Source organism: Motacilla alba, chromosome 2 (genome assembly GCF_015832195.1).
Source record: "Motacilla alba alba isolate MOTALB_02 chromosome 2, Motacilla_alba_V1.0_pri, whole genome shotgun sequence".
NCBI classification, from domain to species: Eukaryota; Metazoa; Chordata; class Aves; order Passeriformes; family Motacillidae; genus Motacilla; species Motacilla alba.
This window is the reverse complement of record NC_052017.1, coordinates 77,798,082-77,822,618: the sequence shown is the minus strand read 5'-3', so window position 1 is coordinate 77,822,618 and position 24,537 is coordinate 77,798,082. Positions and strand designations below refer to the sequence as shown.

Genomic DNA, 24,537 nt, shown 5'->3' with positions numbered 1-24,537 from the left:
TAGAATAAGGATGTTGCATTCATTATTCAAATTCAATGCATGATAGTGGCTAGCTAAAACTTTTTCATTTTTCTTAAAGTTGCTATAGAAGTTCAGCAATTGGGAAACTTTTCTTATGTGAGTAGGTGCCCATGTGTACATATTTAGTAACTCTTTCCTGGTAGTATCTAGTGTGGGTATTGGTATTGTAAAAATGTAGCTTCCCTTGAAAGACAGTGTAAAATGACGTGTTGCTTTTACTTGAAACACAGAGGAATTTCATATTTCCATTAGCAGATGTATGCTGGATATATGATATAGGTGTAACTATAGCCATTTTATTAATATATAAAAATATAACGTGTGTAACCGGAAGCTTGTCAGTCTTACATGAAGCACTAGCGACTGTCTGATTTTGACTAAGGAAATATATATCCCTTTTCTAGCTTAATTGAAAATTATTCTGAGATATGATGACATTTTTTACAAGGGTAGGTTTTCATATTTGGCTAACATTGCCTTATGCCAAGTAGCATGCCTTGAAAAGTAGTTTTTTGTATCTTCAGATTTGCCCCCCCACCACCCCATCTACCCTACATTTTTTGTCCTGCCTACATAAAACTAGAGTGAGAAAATTGTTAACGGTATTGAATTCTGTGACTTTTCCCTTTTGTCCCTGTCTTATTTTAGAGGCCACCTTAATGCTTCACCTAGGTAGACTTGATAAATGGAATTGTTCCAAGTCCTGTGTGTGAATACAAGGCAAGGATAGACTAGAGAGCTGAAAACCTGCCAAAACAAACTTGAGTGAAATAGCTTCGTTTGTCTGGTGCTGCACTTTCTAACACCATGGGGCTTTCTAAAGGTATTTCCGTTCTCAGATGTATGTGGTCTATCGGGTATCACAAGAGGAAAGTGCCTTTGTAATCCATGAAGTCTGTGTCCTGCAGCACTTAGGTGACATTTCGGTCATCCTGGTAAGCAAGAAGGGACCCAGCTCAGCCCAGCCATCCTGGCTGACACCATAAAACTTGTGGTATTTAAAGAAAAAGCTGCTGTTTTGTATAGAGGTGGCAAAAAGTACTACAGTGTCTTAGAAAGGCAACCTAATATAAATGAAGCTATTTTAGAGTTCTTTCACATTGCCATTTCAAATTTCCTTCAGTTTGCAAAGCATTTAAGTACAATAATACAAGCTCCTTGCTAGATCGAATTTCAAATACTTTGTGTTTTAAGCTGTGTTTATCTTTAAGAAGCATCTTGGTAGCTGTTTTGAGGTTTTTATGGATGTATTTCATTACAAGTGTAATGATTTGAGTAATTTCAAGGCAATACAAGATTGAACCTGTGTTCAGAAAACTTGACCTGTAAAGGAAATCACTGAAACATCTTTATTTCCTAGTGTAAGGCTGGGAAAGGAAGAGGACATAAGTGTGTCTTGGAATACAGAACAAATTACTGCAAAGAGAAAGGATTAAGATCTTGTCCATGCTTGGTGCGGATGAGAGAATTAGATTTTAACAATAGATCACATTTTAATATGAACATTGAACTAGCCTGTGCTAAGTTCTGGTGCATCTGCTGAGTCATGAAGGAAACAAAGATAGATATTTGTAGGAGTGATAATTAAGACTGATACTTGAGTCTTGTACATACACTTGTAACTAACAGCTAGCACTGCTATGAAATAGAAGAACTGAAAAGGAAAAGGGACTATTTATGACCTTTTGCCGGCTCTTTCCCTTGTCTGCTCTCAGGTTGAGTTGTCCACAAATGAGTATTTTTCCTAGTGCTGGTTTTAATCTGTAAATTGGAAATGGATTGTCATTTAGAAATTGTATGTATTCACACAGAGCAGGACTCTGCTTGCTGATGCGAGAGATAAAATCTTTCCGGTTTTACTACAAAGTACTGGATTTTCCCTTTGGAGAACAGTAGCCTAAAGAAAATCAGCATTTGAATTGCTGCACAGGCTGGAAAAGCATCACTGATAATGCAATTGCCAAGGTAGATTTTTGGAATGACCAAGAGGTTTTGTAAAGTGTTTTCAGGAAACTTTCTTTTAATCTGCGTGTTTTGTTGTAGGGTCAACTTTTATAGGCATTAAAACGATAGGAAAATCTAGCAAAGGGCACATGGGGAGATGTGTAGAATATCCTTTGTAGGAATGTGGGAGATAAAACATGTTATCCCTCCTGTATGTGGGAAGGAGCTGAAGCGTATGAAACTTGTTCAGGGATTGTTTTGAGTGATCCATAGTAAATGGATAAACTACTTTGCTAGAGCAAATATCTGTATATAAAAGGGATCACTATTTGCTATAGATGTGAAGGTCAGGAGGTATCCTGTTAGTCTCCACCTCACTTAATAAAATGTGCTTAGTTGTTCTTGCTAAAATATTGTATGTTTTGGGATGTTAACCTCACTGTGAAGTTTTGGTAGAGTCAGAATTAACTTCTAAATTCTAGATGCTGAATGATGTTTTCAAAACATCTCCGTTTTCTTGGTGAACTACTAAGACTGTAGGCTTAGGGTATTTTCCAGATATGGTTTTCTCCCTTTTCACATTTATGCTATAGGCAAGTAACAGTGTGATTGCCAGGAAGAATAAAAGAAATGGCAACAGCAAAAGCTGAAAATTTTATTTCCCCTAAGTGAAATTGGTCAGTAATGCAGATTATGCATAGTAAATATTGAAGATCCCTGAAGGTAAACAGAACAAGCTTATTTTGAAGAAAAGAGATCATGAAAACCATAAAGAGATGTCCTTCTATTTTTCAGTCTAGAGAATTATTTAACAATTTTATTAAGATTACTGCCTGAAAAAGTACAGCTGTTATCTAGTTTTGAAATTGCTAGGGCTGCTACAAACCAAGAAGAGGCTAGATATGAAAAAAGTAATGAGATTAAATTAAACTTCATTTACTTATGGAAAAAACTGATTATTTTTGAAATAATTCAGGTGTAAAAAGAGACTGTGCTGTTCATCCCACTCTTCCTCTCCCCCCTTAAATATGTAGTGATCTTATAATAGTATAAAATACAATGTTAGACCTTCTAAGAGGAACAGATGAGTTTCTTACAGTCTGAAGCAGTGCACTTAAATGTGTGTGTTGAAGCTCCTCAACCATAAAGATAACCTGCACAATACCTGTACAAAAGGATCACAGAAGTTTAACTACATCAATTCTTGGTGTGTCTGTAGCATGTGCTGCTGATTTTTTTTTGCCTTTTCCATTGCAGCTTATTAATTATATCTGTTAAGATTGAGAAAATTATTTTGTAGTTATACTATAATTTTGAATGAAGTTGTATTGTTTATTTCTCTACCTGTGGAATACAGAGTCCCTGGCTTGAGTTAGGCTAATTTTTGTCAGAATCCTGTACCTTTATGGTGCCTGATCCAAATAATGTTGAGTTGGAACATTCAGCTCATCTGTGTTTAATGAGAGTTTTGTCTTTAAAACCTTCAGTGTCACCATGAACACAACCGAAGATCATTTTCAGGAGTTCTAGAGCTGACCAAGAAAACTCTCTCCTGGTTTTCCCAGTGTTATCCCTCTACTTGCACAGATGCTGTGGTTTAGGCTGAAAAAGTGGAGAAAATAAACAAGCAAGAATGAAGAACCTATGAAGAAGGAAAAAAAAACCAGCACAAAAATCCCACCCTTTGCACATTCACATCCCAAACCTCCAAATGCTAAAAAGTTAGAAGCAGACACTGGATGAGGAAGTGTTTGTTCTTAAGCCGTCCGTAAGAATTAAAAGGAAGCCTGACCGGTGTCTAAAGAGGGAAGATAAAAGTCTGAGTGGTGAGAAACTTGCTTGGTCAGGAAGAGTGGGACAGGGTAGGAGATCTCCCAGGTACATGTCTAATGCATTCTGTTTGTAAATGCCTATGGAACCCAGTGGTATTACCTCATTCTGCTCCCTCAACTGCTGTTTTTTAATTCTCTGCTTGCTCAAACAACAGAGGTGTGTGTAGTGGATCAGAAGGTGGCCAATAATTGTTGAAACAAACACGTTTCAATGCAAGACCATAGGCTTGATTTTTTTTTAGGTTGAATTTCTTTTAAATAAACTTAAAAGGGGTATATGACCTAAGTTGAAACAGTAGTCATGATTTTGAGCCCAAGCATTATATAATTAGGAAAGTCTGTAAAACTTTAGCTTGCCTTTGTCATGTTTATTAATTATAAAAATCATATTTTTGGACCTTTTCTGTCTCAGTTGATATTAAGACTGGACAATGCTTGTTCAAAGACTTACTGTTTATTTCCTGTGGTCACCCTAATTGTGGTACCAATATTTCAGGTGTAGTGCTCACAGCATACTTTGGATAGAGTGGCATTTCCCTGCCTTTCTGATGTATCAAGACAGATTTGGGACAGGTTGCATGTAAAAAACTTTTCCGCTGTCTAAGGGTTGTTAGAGGTGAAGTGATGACCTAAGAGCTATGTAATTATGATATTGTTGGGTGTCCTACATTTGACTGTAACTTTTACCTTAAATCAGGTGTGAAAACACATTATATGCATGCAGAAAGATGACCCACAGTTGGAGCGACTTTGGTAGGGGATGTATATAGACTCCTGGTGTAAGAATACTGAGGATCACAACAGCAAACTCCTATTGTGGATTTTGCTATGATTAAACTATTCCATTAATAATCTCATCTCATCACACAGCTCTCTTTGGACAGTGGGCCTCATGCCTGTTATTTTTATTTCTCTCTCGAATGATGAGTTAAAAACCAGTATTTTGTCTTGTATATGGGTGCTGCTTAGTATAGTCCAGCCTGTGAGAAAGACTGATAAGGCTCTGATGTTTGTTTTCCTGACTCCGACAGGCTCGAATAAGGGTTGAACCATACATATTATTAAATGTAAAAACAAGGGTGTGGTTCCAATATTGCTCAGTCCAGTTGCACAGGCAACTGACCAGAAGAGTTAAACCCAAACTTCTGTTATCTGCATTCAGCTCCTGGCTTTGTTTCAGACCAATTCACACTGCTTAATTTCTGCAACTCCTTCCAGTTTTCATGTGGCTGTAGGCTTAGATTTTTGAGCTAACTCTTAGCATACTTTAAATTTAAATATATAGATATATTCTGCATTTTTAATGCCACATTTAAAAATATTTTGACTACCTGAATCTCTGTGTCTCCTGTAAATCATATGACTTCCTGTGGCCATTAGATGATAGTGTGTGTGAATGCATTTTTTTGCTGCTGAGAACAGGAAACAAAGTGTATCTGTAAGCTTCACAGCCATCTTCCTTCCAGTTAGTGATGATTTCCGTAAACCTGGGCTCCCATTTACTGTGACCTTTCTAGGTAAGAGAAAGGGAATGGGGTTTGTAGTTTGCCTTACTACTGAACTCAGGCCAAATAGTGACTAATGAACATACCAGATGTTTCTGCTTTTGAAGGCTTTTTTTGGAAAGAACTATATTAACCAATTTATCCTTCCTCCCAGGAGATAATAGGACAGCAGCGTAGCTGAGATCTGACAATTCATTACATAAGAAGAAAATATTAATGTTGACCCTTGCTATGTTGACAGTAGGATTTGAATCTAACCTTCTCCTCTTTTTGCACAGAAAAATGCATGCAAGTAGTTTTCTTCAAATCTTTCAGCTACCTGTGTTATGATGTCAACCACATTTTTAGCAATTTGGAATACAATGAGACAGATTTTTTGTGCAAATCCAGGGGATCTCCATTGACTTAATAGTTTTACTGCAGGTATTTATTCATCTTACCATAAAATTGTATTCTGACCTTTGTTTTTGAGGAATAAACAACCCATGTTTGATTTGGGATAGGGGAGCTATGGAGCTGAAAGGTTGTAGCAAGTTTCTTCTCTGCCTTTGTTGATGAGCTCTCAAAGGCATTCATCTGCAGTTAATTATGTTCAGTATGAGAGAGGATGACTCTGTTGAAGTTTCTTTTCAGAAAGTACTTGCAGGCAACCTAATTTCTAGAGTTCTTGTGATTCAGTGGGTGTTCTACCTTTTGTCCCTGGCAGGAAGGTAAAGGTGGTAGCTGTGAGGACCTCTGTGTGGGACTGCCAATGAACAAGAAGGAGATGGTTGTAGTGACTTTAGTTTTAGTAGTAGTATTAGGTTCTGTTCAAAATAATGAAGAAGAGTGCCTTCACAGGCATTGTTCTTTGCAGCTCTTCCCCAGGGACTGTCTGGGTGAAAGGGGACCTCCCTTCTTGGTGCCTTGTCCAGCTGGGCTCAGGGAAATGGGAGGCAATGCCTTGTGCAAGGCACAATGCCTTTTCCAGGCAGTGCAAGGTTTTGCATGGCTCCTCTCCCTCCCTTGCTCTTGTTACGTGCTTCCATTTCCCCAAAGTCCAGCAACCTGCTCTTACTCCAAACACTTCAGTTGCCTCATCCTGCCCTTGAGTTCAGGATGCAAAGATATTTTGAGCACCTCATGCAGGTGGTCTGTGTGTCAAAAACTTAGGACCTTGAAAATTGATTTCCTTTGATTACACTCTGTTCCATTGTTCATGAAATATGCTTAACTACAAGGGATGAAGTCAAGAATGATGTAATAGTTATGGAACTATTAATCAGTACAGTCACTGTGAATATCCAGGTGGAAAATTGTTACAACAGTTTATGCTCACATCTGCATAGAATATGTACCATAAATTATACACAAAATCAAACATCTTTTAAGTGAACAGCATTATTTAAGGCATACTTGCATAAATCAGAAGAACCAAACCCCCTTGATAAGCAGGTAGTTGCATCATTTTTACTGATTGCTTGCAGATTTCTGCTTGAGGCAGAATGGAACAAAAAGAATAGAGTGATGTGGGTCCACAAACCAGCTTGTTGTCATGAGCCACCGAGTTAATGTGGGAATAATCTCCTTAGGAAGCTTTTTTCTGTACACATGCACATCACCATTTCTGTAGTTTGTTCATTTCATCTGTAAGATTCAGGAAATGTTAAGTTTAAAGATCAGTAATTTTTCAGTTCTGATTTCTTTGTGGCAGCAAATCCCTGGCTAAGATGACTGTAGGAATTATATGTGAGACTGTGCTATGCTTAAATTTCTTTTGAACATCAAATTTTAAACAATAGGCTGACACTCTTAAAGGGTGATCTGAGACCAAACAGAGGCTGTTCTTGACATTCACATGAATCTCATTTAGTCCATAAAGATATCTATATCTTTCTGAAGCACTGTAGATTTCATGTCCATTGGAAAATCTTCATTTCTAAGCAGCAGAGTTGCTTTGTTTTTGTAACTGGACATGTGTTCTGTAATAACATCTCTGTAATGATTTTCATGTGTGCTGACTGCTCCCATATGTAGTGTGGGCTGGAGTCCTTTCTCACTGCAAATTCAGGAGTTTGCAATGTACATCCTTGTTCTTCCCTGCAATATAGCTTCTTACAGAGCTGTGTTGATAATATGCCCTGTGGAGGCGTGTGAAAGGGCAGAGTGTCCTGTTTCTGTGGCAGGATGCTCCGGCTCCAAGTTGGAGGGAGGAAAAATGGAACCAGACCTGACAAGAAACTGAATCTGGTGTTTCAGTCTGTGGTCATCGTAAATAGAGGCTGTTTCAGTTTAATACCCTCTGTGCCAGGACGAGTGGATGTAATTGGACAGCGTACCTACATCTAGGAATTTTCTTGTCCCATTCTTAAGTTTGCTTTATTGCTGAATGTGGTGGCTGCTTATAGGTGGGTCAAATAGTAATATTTAACTGTATTTCTTCATTCTTCTTGCTCTCAGCTCTTGAACTTAATGTTCCTATCTGAGTGTTAAAGTATCACTCTGAGTACCCCCAGTCTGATGTGGGCCTTATTTTGTGAGCTGATATACATATGGGCCATATAGTGATAACTTATCATAAAGAGCTTCTGAGCTCCTGCTACTCTTGTGTGGGTTTTGTTTGTTTCATGTGACTTGAGGTCGGAAGGAGACTCTTGACCTAAATACTGTACTAATGTTTCACTGTCTTCTCATCAAATGTTTTCATGAGGTTGTAAGTGTACTGGGAGACAAGAAAAAAGGTTATAGATGAGTTCTGATGTTGTTTCGCTGAACTTGGAATATCTTTCTTGGAGTGAGACAGGGAAGGAAAGAATAGTGGAAAAAAGGCAGCAACTGAAGGGGGGAAAAAGTTGGATGTGTTTTATAACCATAAATGGTAAAAGTAACCTTGCTCTGCTGCCAGCAAGCAGAAAGATGGAATAAGGTTTTGATTTACAAGAACAGCTCAGCAAGGGCCTTGTAGAGTGCTTCATGCCTGCTATAAAAATGTGATTAGCTATAAAATGGGAGAGATTTAACAAGAGTTTAAGCATCAGCAACAGCACTGTTTCATGCAGAATGTGGATGCCTGCTTTTAGAGTTCTGTGAATACAACCTAGTTTGAAAAACATTACATCTTTCAAGAGAGAATGTGGATTATTTTTACATATTACCTGAACATGTCACATTTTGGTTCTTTACCCATCCATCATGAGGTCTTAAATGTTGCTTAATTTTAATTCTTATAATTGTTCCTTTAGATAATTTGAGAGGACCTAGGCCTTTACGGTAAGCTGCCTAAGGACATCGAGGTAGATATGAGATGCTTTTCCTTAATTCCAGTATTCTGTCTTGTTATATAACCTTTGTGGTCTTTCCCTACCTGCATATTGCTGCTTTACTCAGGAAAGTAAATTTGTCAGCTTTAAGCTCCAGTGATCAGTCCTGTAAAGATTCATTGTTGTGGATGGCAAAAACCTTTCCCCACTTTGCTGTACCCTAGCTTCCAGCCCTGAAGGGATGGCAGCTCAGAGTTTAAATTTTCTTAACAAGGAGGTTGTGAGCAAATTACTTATCAGCAAACATGGCAAGTAGACTTTGGAGAGCAGAGGAAGGGGAGCAGCAGCATTTTTGGGTGCCTAGTGTCATTCCTTGTGAAGATTCCATTGGAGGGAAGTGGAAGAGAGGATATGGGAATTTCTTTCTGAAAAATGAAGTATCAAGTTGACTGTGAAGATTTAGGTGTTCTTGTTAAAATCTGAGGCCAAATGTTTCTTTTGAAGGACTCAGTCAAAGGCAGAAGAAGGGGAGACTTATTTGCATAGTACCATATGATTTAGGATTAAACTGAATGTTGAATCTATTACTCTTAATTAGGTAAATGTAAGGCACCTTCATTTGGTTTAAATGCATTATGATAATATTACTGCCACTTCATTTAGTTCAGAAACAACTCTTAAGAATGAATACTTTAAAAACCTTAAATTATTAATGCCAGCTATTTTCTTTACATTAAATTGGGAAGCAACTCAAAGATTGTGGGACACCAGTATAATAGAATGTGTGCTTACTTATAAACTTGGGCACCTTAAGATACTCTTTTTGTTTATTTTCAAATCAAAGTCACTCTCCATGACATCTAAATGTTTCAAATAATAACACTATTTTAGCAAGTTCAAAAATTAAATGCAGAGACCTTGAATATGATATTACGCTGTGTATTAATTTTACTTGAATGGTATTTTCTCAATAAACCCCCCAAAAAAAGTTTAAATCTTACTTTTCTATGTATTTTCACTCATGGATCAATAAGCAACAGTTTCAAACTGCTAAGTAATAAATCTTCTTAATTTAAGAGAATAACTGAGGGGATCCATACAGGCAAAATTTTGATATTCTCTGATATTACAATTAATATAAAATCACTTTGTGAGAAATTATTGCAAAAAATCTGTCAATGAAAAATTAGTTTCTCTTTTTCTCTGCTGAAGATAATGTGTTATTCATTAGTATCATGATACAGTGAGGAACTGTTGCACTGTAGCATTTTTATTGGGGTCTAAATATGCTTACATCAGGTTTATGGTACAGATGCAGAATGCAGAGTTGAATTTAGAATGTATTTTCTTTAGTGAAATACAAAGAAAGCTTTCCTCCCCATATTATTTACTTAACTTAGATATTAGAGGTTTCAAAACTTAAAATTCCAAAGACATAAAATTCATTATTAAGTAATTATTAAATGTGAAAAAGCTGTTTTGTGTAGGCTCTGAATACAATTCTGGTTTTAACCAGGAAAAAAATTGTGATTGAATACAGTGCACTCACTGTCAAAGGAGTATTTAATAGGTTAAATTTTCAAGGTAATTGGATTTTCTTGGTAGTTTAGAAGCAGAAAAATATTAAAAATTTGGATAGTTGTACTAACACTGAAGACTTATTGATGACTGAATTTAATTACTGGCTTTTGCATGTGATCAGCTAGTTATCCATTGAGGAAATTGATTCTTGGAAACTGAAAAAGAAAACAAAACTGGTTGCTGCATACATCCATAATTGAAGATACATCCAAAATAGATCTAGGATCCCATGGCTGTATATGATGAGATTAACCCTGCCAGCATCTGTATGTGCACTGTAGATGTATGTTAGCTGAAATCTCACTGTATGTCCTGTGTGCTGTATGGGGCCTTTTGTTTGCAGATCTTAAATGAAGATGCATTCACTTCAACATATTGGCTTAGGGAGAGGAATGCACAACTGTGCCTTTGTGTTTTGAAGTCCAGCCCCTTTCCCCTCCCAGTCATTAAGTTGTGGTGGAAAAACTCCATTATTCATTTTACCTTTAAATCATGGAATTGTTTCGTTTGAAAAAGGCCTTTAAAAATCATTGAGTCCAACCATTTAACCCAGCACTGCCAAGTCCACCACTAAACTGTGTCCCTAGGCACCTAAGTCTTTTAAGTCTTTTAAAATACCTCCAGGGATGATGACTCCACCACTTTCCTGGGCAACCTGTGCCAGTCCTTCATAATTACCTTGAAAAAGATGGTCACGCAGTCACAGTGTGTCACACCAAGTGACTTTTGCTATGCTGTGGGTGTCTTGTGTAAAACCATGAGTTTGATCCCCTGTGTTCTTTTTCTGGTCTCTCATTCCCTAGCTGGAATGTGAAAACTTTTTCTCCAATGTTAATTACTTTACAGTAATTTCTTTCCTTTGTCAAGTTACAGACCTTAGATAGGATTAGGTCAGACTTCAGGCTAAGGAAGTAGCTGCTAAAAACACTGTTGTCTTGTCCAAATCTGGGAGTATGTAAAGGTGCAAAACAGAAAATGCAATTCCTGAACTATGATTAAAATCATCTTGCCTTAATTCCTGCCCTCCACCCCACAAATGAAAAACTGCTAAGCGATTAAAAGCTTAACACCTGTACTTCAAATCTATTGCCTGAGTAGCTTTCTGCATTTTTATTTTCAAGGCTGTCAGTTGAGAGAAATACAATCAATAAGAAGGGTATAAAGCCATTAGGGAGCATCCAAAGGAGGGCCATGAGGATGGTGGAAGGTCTGGAGAGGGAGCAGTTGAAGTCACTTGGTTTGTTCAGCCTGGAAAAAAGGAAGCTGAGGGGAGCACTCGCTGTGCTGTGCTCTTCAACATCCTCACAAAGGGAAGGGGAGGGGAAGACACTGATCTCTTCTGTGGTGACCAGTGAGAGGACTGAAAGAAATAGCCTGAAACTGGGTCATGGGAGGCTTAGTAAAGATTTTTTACCCAGAGGGTGATTGAGCACTGGGACAGGCTCCCCAGGGAAATGGTCACAGCCCCAAGCCTGGCAGAGTTCACAGAGCTCAAGAAGTATTTGGACAATGCTGTCAGGCACATGGTCTGATTCTTGGGGTGTCCTGTGCAGGGCCAGGAATTGAATTCAATGATCTTGATGGTCCCTTCCAACTCAGCATATTCTATGGTTCTATGATAGGTACAGGTCTCTTGGCTCAGTGTTAAGTATGGAATTGCTGTCATAGGTTTAATCAAACCTGGTCAGTTGATGGATCAACCCTGTGTGGTTCATCCCATTTAATGGTTATGTCTCAGGGTGGGCTGTGGTGCATCAACAGCCTTGTCTGCAGAAGGGTGCTTCTTTGGTGTGGAAGGGTACCACTATAATTGTGCCACAAAAGGTATACCCAGGTGCCCACTGGCAAACCTCTTTGCCTGCTTAGTATGCAGGGAAAGAAAAGGAGTGATGATCACCTTCAGGACTCAGGAATATGAAGCTGAAGAGAATGGAGCTGTTCCTGCTGAGCTCCAAAAGGCTACAGAGAATTTGTTATAGAGTGTACTGGAGGAGATTAACATGACATTCTCCCAGAGTCTATCTTTTATCCTAACCCAGTTAGGATGTGTCCTCTGGCTAGTAACCTGCTTGTAAATGGGTTGAAATTAATTCTGCTGGGCTGTGCACAGAACACTGAGGGTGGGAAAGACAGTAACTGTGTAAAAACTGTTGAGTGGCTGGCTCCACATGTTGAATTGCCTTCCCCTTGCCATTCACATCACCACTAAACATTCTCTCTGGCAAGCACATCCCTGCTTTCAGGTATTTAGGCTTGGTGTTGAGAATTAGAATGAAACATTATTTTTCTATCTTCATGCCTCTGTTTTTCCCCTCCCATAAATCTTATATGTTTACTGTACCCAGTTGTGCTCTTTTGGATCCTTAAAACTCTAAACTTTATTTTTTCTTGTCTGCATTGAATCTTATACCTACAGAAATTAATTTCATTTCTTTTGCATACCTAACTCACCCATGTTTTTTTCTGCCTCCAGTCTGCAAGTTTATGCTCTTTTTCACTACCCTGTGTTGTGAGGCTTTGAGAAAATTTATGAAAGAGGGGGTTTAATCTCTGTGTTAGTCTCCATCATCCAACTCCCTCTACCCCGAAAAACAGCTACCTTGAGTGGACAGTTAGCTGTGATCTAGCATTCTAGGACAAAGATTACTTTTCAACTTTTAAAGTCAACACCAGTGCTTGATCAGAGCCAGTCTTTCCACTGTGGTCTTCCTGCTCCTTGCCTCTCCTTTTTCATCCATCATTCTTTGCACAGGAGTTTGTCAAGCTATGTAGAGCCAGATTTCTTGGAGAAAGGACAAGCACAGCATTACCTCACAACCATGGTTTTACTTGGATTCTTTTGGAGGTGCCAGTTCTGTGGGATTCTGTGGGGTACCACTGGGTTAAACTATTGTCTCAATTGTCCAAATTGTACAGTATAACTTAATTTTTTTGTTTCTTTTCTTATTTTTTCTGGTAGATCTAAGCATACTCCACATAAACTTGCACTTTCCTAGCCACAATGTCTGTAGATGTTGAAAAATGGAATGTTTCTCTCTCCAGTGGTGATGTGTCCTCATGCCAGCTGCAGAGAGAATTCCCATCCAGTGGGAATCTGTTTCTTTTCTTTGTGGCCATTTGTCATGAGTATGAATTTTTAATGGGTGCACTTCAGGATGGAGGGTCACCAGTCTTTTCTTACTAATAGTTAGAGGTCTTGAGAACTGTTTGTGGTTAAGCTTTTGAAATACCTTCTTTTGTCTGTAGAATTAAAGCCATGAACCTAGTTAATGGTCTAGAAATGTGCACTGGTGTCTTAAGAATCCAGTTTGTGAAATTTCATTCTGGGTGGATTAGTTTTGGATAAAAACTGAGAAATGAGACTTTCTCCATAATAGCGACTCTTGAGTTATTGTCAACTCTCTTTGGACAGTTTCCTCTCTGAAGGCTGTATTTGTAGGAAAGGTCTTCTTATCTGATAAGGAGTGTATTGTAGATATTAGTCTAGAGACATCACTTTTCCTACTGTTAATGTAAAGTTATATATACACCCTTGTATAATAACTATTTTATGACAATGAGGGAAAAGGGATAAAAACACTGAAAGACTTCAACCAGGCATGACTTGTAGATGTTAGGGTTAGTCATAAAATTGAGCTGAAAGAAAAAATCATAGGCTGCATTTTCAGCTACTGCATTTTTTCTCAGAGTCAAGTCTGCCACTTTTGAGAACATTATGTCCTCTAGGACTTAAAACCCAAGAGCTGGGTCCACCAACTTGATATGATGTTTTTGGGGCAGGGGGGAAATCTTTCCACTATTTTCATCTCTAGATGAAAATACCTCTTCTAGAAAGGAAGAGGTTACAGCCCAGCCCATTCTGTTTTTCCAGCTGGCTGCATCTGTAAACATCTGTAATCTGCCTAGAATGTCTTTTGTGAAAATGGAGTTGTGTTCTTCTCTGACACCTGGTGGAAAAGCAAGTCTCTTAATTCACTTTGCTATCATTCTGTTCAAATTAGGAAAACCTAGTATAAGTCCTACCAGCAGCTGAAAAAGTAGTCATTGTATTGTGGTGAAATGTCAAGCAGAGAAAAGAGCTGTAATTAGTGTAACCTCCTGATTATTTTCTGGACAGCTGTATTTTGGTTTTCCCGTGATATTAATGGATCTATATTTTATGACATTCTGTGTCATATCAAATTTGCTTTCATCCTTCAGGCCTTTGCCTCTGATACATCTTGTCCAAGTTTTCAAGCATTCTGGTAGTAGACTAGCGCAGGAATAATTTGCTAATGCTCTGATATGAATGGGGTTCCAAATATTTACGTCTGTGTAGGCACAAGATTGTGAGAAGAGATTTGGCTTATTCTAGGTTATCTTTGGCTGCATGATTACTGCTTGGTGGTTGCTTGTAAGAACAGCCATGGGACTGGCAGAGGAGAAGAGCCTGTATGAAACCAGTGCTAATGTTTTCAGTTAGCAGAATTCAGCCTTTAAGAACGTTTAGGGGAAGGATGGTTCTTGCAGAAACTAACATCTGATTCTTCTTTATGAAGAAGAATATGATCATTGCTATGACCCAATAGGTAAGACTTTGAAAGATGTTCACATTCCTCTCCCAAATACTAGGTGGAAATGCTTAGGACTTTTCCTGTCCTAAGCACACTTGTGCCAAAATGTGAACTGTATTAATGGTGCTTTTTGGAGAAATCATACATGCTTTGAAGAGCTTATTGCCTGTAAATGTGTGTTCTTACACACCTAAATTCCACCCTCTCTGCCAAGGGTTGTTTGTGGAGGAGGGGAACAAAAAAAAAACCCAAACAAAACTGAGCAGCTTGGTGATAATCAGAAGTTTCTTGTTTGGAAATGTTTTCCCATTTAGAAATTATTGCTTTCAGCTGTGAAAATAATGGGCTTTTCCTGCAGAGAAAAAGAGGGAGGATGCATTTAAGTATTTAAAATAAGTATCACTTCTCTTTTGCAAGTATGGAAAAATAATGACTCTTGTTTTAAGATCACATAGGGATTCTACAAATATTACTTTCATTTGAGGATAAGTTATTTTATTAGGTCAGGTCAGAGAAGCCCTGCTTGAAGATGTATCTCTTAAAGCTGAAGCTGTGCTGACACCATTTTTGAGCAACCTCTTCAAAACGAGAGTACCTTAGGGGTTGTATGTAAACAGAAGCTTCCAATAAACTTATTTTATTGGCTGCACTGGCATAATCTAGGAGTGATAATTATCTCAGGGCTGGATAACTGCAGAGTGCTTGGAGGTACTTGGTGTGTTTGACTCAAGAGCTGCCAGTCTAGCAGGCATTTCAAACACTGCTGATAGAGTTCACTACTGCCACTTTTTAGGAAAAGCAGCCTGACATTTATTCATGGTCATTTTCCCTGAGACAGCTGTTAAGGCTTTTTTTTCCAAGTATAGTGAAATGTTTTACAGAAACACATTGTGACCCACCTAAGCACAACAAGATAATCTCAGAGGAAGCCTCCAGGGAGCATGCAGTGTCAGATAGCTGGACAATAAAACTTCCTTCTTGCATGTTGCTTTCTCTGACTGTTCAAGCATTACTGAAAGAGGAAAACAAAGCTTTGCATAAAGGGTCTACATGTGCCACCCAGTGAGTTTCAGGCATTTGGGTTTTTTTCTGCTTGTTTTAAGAGCAAAGGTCAAATACCATTTGCCTGGTTTCTTCAAATCCTCCCACTGTCCACAGAAGTGGGTCCATTTCAGACAGACTTCCACTGAGAGCCTTGCTCCAAAACCTGTATTACCTGGTGGTCCCTCACACTGAAGAGGGGAATTCCTCTGTCCCATTTTGGGGAAGGAGTTTGGAGTGAGAAGGTCCAGTGTTACATTGTTGCTGTAATTGTTTCAGGCAGCAAACATGGAAATGTCTTGATGTAGGGGCTGCTTTGAAGCAGAACACAGAACAAGTAGGTATTGTGCCGTGTGTGTTGATGGTAGCACTGCTTTAAGAAAGAGGACAGTATTTTTCAAAAGTTACTTCATTCTCATGCTGAAGTATCACTGAGTTAATGTATTGTGTGAAAGATGTATTAATACGGCATGTCCTACCAATTTTTTATTATACTAGTGAAATAATTAATTTTTGGCAGAAATGTATTTAATTGGCAGCCATTTATTAAGGCTTTCAAAGGAATTGCACAAGTACTGCTTGGAGAATAATGCTAATTTACTCAGCCTTTTCTGAAGGTTGTACAATAAAAAACAAATGGAGCTTCATGTTCAGACTAGTTCACTTTGCAGAGCTGACTTTTTGAAATGCTTAAACCTATGTGTGTGATAAGAGAATGCAGAATTGCTCAGCATGCTGCTTCTTTTTAGAAACTTCAATTAACTGTTAAATGAGAATGAGTCTGCAAACAGCAGCACTTGTAAAGAATATTATTGTAAGTAATTCTGTCCAAATTCTGAGAGGAGGTACAAGCAAGATGCCCATGCAGAGTAATGCTGCACATTAAAGCATAAAGAGTTCAGGTCTTACCTTTCTTGTTTAACATGAATTGAAGAAAAAGGAAACAACTGTATTTTGGGTGGTTTTAGCTCTGTCTTTAAAACAGCAATTCAAACTTAGCTCAGAATGCTACTGGCCAAAAATGGTGAGTGGGTAGAATGTGTTCTCCCTGAAGCACCTTGCACAAAAGAATTGTATTCCCATTTGGCCCTCAGTGGGCAGTTTCGGTTGAATGGAGATTCTCTTTGAGGATGGAACTAAGGATGCTGCTCCTAATATGTCCTCTTGTGGTCAAAGTCTTGTAGAAGACCAGTAGTGATTATTATTGCCATACTCCGGTTGCCTAGGAATAAACTTTGATTCATAGTGTTAGTTTTAAAGAGTATACATCTGTGCTTGCCAAGGTTTTACCAGACAGACATTGCCACAGAGTAACATGGGGGAGGAAGGGGAACAGAAGACATGAGCACAAACTACCAAATGCTAATCTGAAAGTTTCCTTTAAACATTTCATGAATTCTGTGGCACTGGTACTAGAAAAATATCTTTTGATCATTATCCTATTTGGTTTTTTTGCACTGTTTTCAATGCTCTGGCTCATGAGATGCAATCAGTTGCTTTCTGTTTTCCTCTGATTTCTTTTGGATTAGTTTGCTTTGGAAGGTAAGCAGGCTGCAATAATTAAGCAATTACCTTGTCCGCAGGAATTGTGCTTCCTATCCAGAATAGAATCAGTAAAGAGGAAACATGTATGGCAGGAGAAGTAAAAATTTTGAGCAGCTCTGACATGGAACAATGAGCTGTTCTGCTCTTGCCTCTTTCTTAGGTGATACTAAGAGATCTGACAGAACAGTAAGTTCTTGGAAGTCAAGGCCTTTGTACTCTGGAAGTCATCAGTTTTCTCTCCAGATAACATACTTAATGAAAATTATGAGAATCTCTTACACTGAATTAAACCTGCAGTTTGCCTCTCGGGCTTTAGCTCAATTCAGAGTCTGAAATCTGAGACGTCTTAAAATTATTTTAAGAATATAAGTTATTAATTAGTGGGGGTTTCTAATGGGACTTTGCTCATGCAAAGAGTGGATATTTTATTAAGGAGTCTTATTTTAAGATATCTCTGAAATACTGAAATAATGTTGTGTCATTGTTTGGGTGCAGTTTTAAATTGTATTTGACAGCTGCAGTTCTTGAACCACTGAAAACTCACATTTCACTAGAATCTGACAGTGTAGTGGAAATGGTCATATTCATCAGATTTAATACAACTGTCAATGAGTGCAGGGTAAAAAAATTATTTCAGTCATGCAAAACTACATGGCAAAAATGCCTTGTGAAAAATTTTATTCATCAGCACTCATCTCATACCAGATTTCAAAACAGGCCATGTAGATGAAAGCTCCCAACTGACTCAGGGTTTACGCACAAGTTTTGAAGGAATGTCTTAGCTGTACAACTAGTAAATTATTTAAATGAACAATACTGTTTTAGTAGATTAAATACTTTATGTAAAATTTTTCCTGTGTGGCTTAGCTTGGAACCTATCTTTATCCTTTCTGGTGGGAAGTTACCAGGATGTGTTTTCTAAAAGCATGCAGCAACTTGTGTGTGTAGGAAAAATGCTGGTTTGGGTTTTTATCTTTGGTGCAATTCTCCTGTGGTGCACAACACAATGGATGGGTTTTCTGAGTGTGACAGCAGAGACCAAAGCAGTATCAGGTCTTTAAGAAATGTAATCTGCATATGCTTTGAGCAGAATAAATAGTTGAAGATTTTGTGTATTAATAAGCTAAAGTCTTATTTTGGATAAAGAAGAAAACAATCTTAAACAATTGGGTTTGATTTGGCAGATTTAGCTGGAAACAGTGAAAAGTTCAGTGACTCTTGCTATTGTTTTTTCTCTAAGGATTTCACAACTTCAAGCTGATCTATCTCACCCTCTGCTTGCAGAGCAATGTTCAGTGTTTTGTAGAAACTGTTGCATCAGGCACTAACCTCGCAAAAACCTGTGATGTAGGGTTCAATCCTACTTGGAATGAAATGTGCCCCTAAATTCATTCGTTTTGCTTAGTGCTACTTCTAACAAAAACTCTTTTTGTCTTAATGTGGGACCTACATTACTAAATGTGCATCAGCCAGATAATGCTCCCTGACCATATATAGTCTGCCTGAGAAAATTTACTGTAGTGTAAGTAGTATAGAAGTTATCTAAACATAATCCTCTGGATTCAAGAGCCTTGGTTCTTCATATGGAAAGCACATACCTGCTCAAGAATTGGCAGACAACTTACTTTGCTCCAGTAGCACAGCTGGCAGACTGGCTGATTACCAATATATGAAGCCATTTGGTTCAGTTTTGTTCATATTATCTCAGTTTAACTCGGGGCTTCCAAAGCATCGCTTTGATGAGAGAGCAAAATTTGACCTTTACACTCAGAGGGATGGCACTCACTCTGCAGGAATTAAGATGTATCTGAGCATTTGCTAGGAATGTAATGAGTGTATGAAATAAGTATTAGAGGGGAACCTCTTGAAGTAAGAAGAAAGGTAATGTTAGGCACAGAGAGTTATTCTTACTAGTACATGACATTTTGGTTGTTTCTCATGAAGGCAGATTATATGACTTGGTAATGAGTTTTGATTTATTTAACAATGATATACAACTTATTCCCAGAGGCATACAGGCAGAAGAAGGAGTCTGTGTGCATTGCTTTCTTAACTCAGGAATTTCCCTGATATCAGTCTGTGTATAGCAGCTGATGAGGTTTGTTTTGCTGTGTTTTGAAGTGGCAGAGCAGAGCATTGCTAGCATATTTCTCTGTGTGTAAGCTATGAAGTGACTGATGGGCCTGATTTCACTCACACACACACACACACACACACATGCCTTTTGTCTTTAATCTGGACTTGTTTGCATTTATACAAAGTGGATATTGCATAATGATATAGGATACTTGTTTTAGTCACATTGAGGTAGTAAAATAATGGAAAAAACCCTCATTTTTTGTTTGCTTTTTTATTTTTGGTTTTGGATTCTTTGTTTTTAAGACTTGAATATTGACTGAACTTGAAGAAGTTTAAATTTGGAGAGTATTGTTTTGGTTAACTTTTTAGAAGCTACTAGGCCTAACATACTAGCAAGAAACTGAGGAGTAAAATGGGTATGCCTATTAGTAATGTGAATGGCATGAATCTTAAGGGAATTGTTTGGGAAAAAATGGTGCATTTCACATTTAAGCTGTATGATCAGATGAGTGATAAGTATATGAGAAGCAAAGACCGGTCCATTTAAAAGCTAACCACACACTGTGCTTGGAGGAGAATTGTGTTGGGATTCAGACATTCAAGCAAATTGAATGGATATGTTAACACCATAGCTTGCTCGTGTCTGGGAGCAATGGCACCAATCTACACTTTGCTATTTTTATTTCCTGGTGTTTCTTTACATTTTGTGATCATTCCAACCATGCAAGATTTAAGAGGGATCCCTCTTTGAAGAACTGGGTGATCAGTGGACTTTTACAGTTAGAGCTCAAAAACACCTATCACATCTTCAAGTGATGGAGCCTATGTGCAAGCCTAAGTATTCCTTATATTAATATAACATGCATCTTAATTTTCTCTTACACTAGATATAAAGCTTAAATGTAAGAAAACAGGCAATAGAAATTATTGCAAATGACAAAAGTTAATTTAAAAGCAACTGTTCCAACTTCAGCATGTCTTTAGCAAACTAAAAGTCACAGTGTAGCAAACTAACATCTGAATTTATAGCAGTAGTTGGATATTCTGCACACATTAGTGAAGAACTCCATAGGAAACAGCATTAAAAGATTGGAGGAAAAAGAGTAGTGATTCTATCACGTTGTTTTTTGTTTTTTGGGGTTTTTTTTTTGTTTGTTTGTTTGTTTTCTTATAGAACCTGTGATGTACACACAAATGTTTAGGTGTTGCTCTTTCAGTCTGCTCCATTGTGATAACCACTCAAGTCAGCAGTACCATGGAGTCCTTTTTCAGTGTTATTTAAAGGTGGTAACCTTTCAGATGGTATTTGTTTATCAATGTTAGAGAGCAGTCTTTCTGGTTTGGGGAGATTCAAAGATCTGCAGAGTAATACTGAACCTTCTGAGACCCTTCTGTAGATACCTTGGCTCTGTATTGGGAGAAATGGATGGTTTTCCAATGTTAACATGGATGCAACTAACATATTCTAATTTAGTTTCTCTCAGGCTGAGTGTGTATTGTGTTTCCCAGTTCTTCCTGGCTCTAGGAGGAATGGAATTTGCAAAGCTGCCTTAAGGTGGGAGATATTTTGTGTAAGGCAGGAGGAAATGTGAAGGAAGGCAGATGCATTAACTGCATTCCTGGTATTGTCCAACTGATTTGAGATTTCAAGGAGACTGGATGCTTGAGGAGTGCAGGACTAGGCATGACTAAATGTTGGAATCTCCAAAAAAGTCTTGAAGTGGCTCCTGGGAGGAGGTTAAAATTGGGTGCCCAATTGGTGCCAACGTGCATGCTGGCAAGGTGCCTTGTGCAGGTAATGCAGGGCTCAGTTTTGGGGGGAAACTGTTACTGGTCAGAACTTGCTTGCTGATGAGAACGTGAGTCAGTGATAGGAGTGCTGAGTGGGCATTGTAAATCCACAACTTTATTGAAACAACTAATGGATGATATGGAAGTGGCTGAGTTGGAGCAGTTTAAGAATTCTAGGAACTGAGCCTTGGAAGACAAAATGAAACTGTAAATCATTTGAGGAGAAAAGCATTCAAAATGAGCATAAACAAAGTAGATCATCATTCTCAGTGAGTATGTTTGCTGCATAAATGGTATTAAACCCCAACACTTAGTGTTGATTTAGAACAGGCTTGTGTCAGTATAATCATATTTTTATGACCTAGCAAATATTGTTATGATCAATGGTTTCCTTATGCTGAGATATTTCTCTTCAGTATTGACTACTCAGCCATAAGTTCAGGTGAATGAAGTCCAAAGTGCCTTTACATCTACATTGGTCAGTTATTAGGCTTGAAACTTTGAGTTTCAAAGTACTTGGTTCACTTATGTGTGCCAAAAGTTAAGTCCTTGACATATATTTGTAAACTCAAGCATCACTTCAAATTTTTGTCCCCATTTCTTAAATGCTTAAAAACATCTTTACAAGTGTTAAGCTTGCTATTTGTCTCCTTAAAGGTCAGCTGATGACAATAATTCACCTGAGGATTTGGTTGTTTAATGACTTTAGATTGCTTTGAAAGTTCTTATCTAATTGTGTTGCTTCTGTACAGAATTAACTCATGGATTAAAAAGCACCTACTGTTCTCAGATTTGTTCCAACTCTAAGTACCCCTGTTTTTATTTATCCTAGAAGAAATTCCCTCTGTTTTGACCCATCAAAAGCTAAATCTATTTGGCACATCCAAGCAGAACATCATAGAAATGCGGGAAGGAAACTGGAAGGCAGGATTCCCACTCATATTTTTGACCCTCATGGCCTTTAAGGGAGCTTCTCTGATTCCTGTTTGAGGTTTTCTGGTTCTGTTCTGTTGTCTGTAATTTTAAATGTAGCTCAGGTGAGGTTGGTGTCCTTGTGCACCACTAAACACTGCTCTTTCATAGCACTGTAGTTGAAATAAAATCCCAAGTTCCATATTAATACAGTACCTGATGAGGGATGGAACTGTGGAGCTGGATGGGTGAAACTGAAGTAAATTGCATGCTGAAAAGACAGACTTCGGCTTTTTTTCTTGCCCTGCGCTTGAGGAGGTTTCAGGAAGGTGCTCTCCAAGTACATTGAAGCTAGTTAGAATTCAGGGCTGTGTTTCTTCTTGCAGAGCTGTTGAATATAGTGAGGGAACTGGGGAAGAAACAAGGGCTGAATTTGTTCAACTGGCGATGACTCCTTCTGGCACACTAGCATGCTCTTGATGATCCTATTTATGGGTGCCTACTGCCAGCAATAACATTCATGTCAAACTACACTTCATGGTTGACAAAAAATTATCTCTCCATCATGTTACCATATTTAAGCCATTTGTTCACTCTCTGCTATTATTGGTTATTTTAAACCCTGTTGGTGAATCTTTTAAAATCTTTTTCCACTTTTGTATTTTCTTTTACTCTTCAGGAAAAGAAAAATAGATCTATAATTCAGTATTGGACAGTTGGTTTGAGCAAAAATAGAATAAGAAGTCTTAGATTAAGTTTGCAGCAATTTGGTTTCTATACCTAAACTGCTTTGTCTTTCTCAGACATCAATTACAAACTCTTCCACTAGTCAGCTACTGTTCCTTTTGTTAGATATGAACATTTTTCTGATAAGTAGCATGTCTTTTTCATGGAAAGAGAGGAGTTCTGTGTTGTCCAAAACAAATGAAGAATTCAAGTCTTAAAGCACAGATTTTTAATCTGAATTCAAATTCCCAGGTTCCTTGTCTGGTGGCAGTATTCAGCTGGCATCTGCATTGAGCAGCATGTTCTTTATGTTCTTCTGTATTGTTTGAGTGGCCAATATCTAGTCCCAAGATGCTGTGAATTACATGATTGTCACTTTTTTATTCAAAGCTTATAGTTGAATTTTGATGGGGAATCCCATATTGGACTGCTTTTGGTTTTTTTTGGGGGGGTTTTGTTTATTTTTTTTTCCAGAATGAGCATCTGTTACAGATAAGCTGAATTATGATGGAATTTTGTTTCTAAGGGAAATTAAGATCCCTCTGTGCCTTTCCAGATGTATTCCTGGGGATATATATTGCAAATATGTTAAGTTTTTAAGGATAACTAGTTTTCTAACAGTCAACACTACCAACTGGAAGCAGCTGTCCCACGTTTTCTATGTCTGCAGCTGCCTGTCTTGGGTAACCAGATGATTTTGTGTTCTCACCTGTTGTTTGTGCATTTAAAAGTTGTGGCTGCCCTGCTAACTCCAGCGTTCTTTTTCCCTCAGGGTTTGACCATATGTGGCCATCAAATCACAGTGGTCAGCTGCTGAGACCGATTAAGTCATTTAGCTGTTCAGGTCTGAAATAAATTAAGCAGCATGAAACAAGTTGTCAGACTTGCATCTCTTTCCAGAAGAAAGACATGTTATTTGCTTACATAGCACATCAAATGGCAAATATGCTTGGGTTTTTGTGCTTGCCTTGGACAGGCTGCAGTCCTGGAAGGGTTGGAAGAGCAGTGGGAGCCAAGTGAATTACCCAGAACTTCATGGGACTAATTTTTGCAATTCATCTAGGAGCTGGAAATCAAATCTGCAAGGCAAGAGAAACTTCCATTGTAAGGCAACTCTCTAAGAATAATGCTACTCTGTGCCAATAAAGTTACCTGTACCATTTTTTAATTTAAAAGATTAATTTATTTCCTAAAAGTTTGGGGGTTGGTGACTTGGCATTTTTTGGTTCCTTCGTGTGTGGAGTTCTTTTGTTGTTAGGGTTATTTTTATTTGTTGTGGGGTGGAGGTTTTTTTGTAGATTTGGTTTTGGTTTTTTTCTTTGTTTTTTTTTTTTTTTTCCTAGTATAATAGGAGACACAATCCTAGTTCATTAGGATATACAGATAGGTACTCCATGCCAGATTATCCCCATCTAGCCAAAAAGATACTGATAGAAAGCTTTCATATTCTGAGGTAGACCTTGTCTGTTTCTTTGAAACAGAACAGCTGTCTGGAAATGTGCAACTCATTGAAATCTGAAGTGAGGTATGATTTTTTTTTTTTTTTTTTTTTTTTTTTTTTTTTTTTTTTTTTTTTTTTTTGTTTCATTACATATCAGACCCTTTGCATTTTTTTTTCTTTTATCTTCTGTTTTGGTAGGTAAAGTGGGGAGGTGTTTCTAAGCTTTTTTTCTTTTGTTTATTCAATGTTTTTGTGGCTTTTTACTAGATAGTTTTTAATTATTTTTTTCCAGAAAAATGACATTGTTTATATTGTAGTAATATCACC

At 37.9% G+C, this 24,537-nt stretch overlaps 1 protein-coding gene across 3 annotated transcripts in view; it reads left to right on the top strand.

Moving 5' to 3' along the window:
- FBXL7 (F-box and leucine rich repeat protein 7) overlaps positions 1–24,537 on the top strand; it is a 169,874-nt gene that overhangs the window by 54,850 nt on the left and 90,487 nt on the right. Inside the window, exon 2 of one of the 3 annotated variants that reach the window (XM_038163130.1) lies at positions 23,746–23,873. The exons of the other annotated variants lie outside the window; for them this stretch is intronic. The gene's annotated coding sequence lies outside the window, so the exon portion shown is untranslated. The remainder of the gene's footprint in view (positions 1–23,745; positions 23,874–24,537) is intronic. 3 annotated transcript variants of the gene reach the window in all.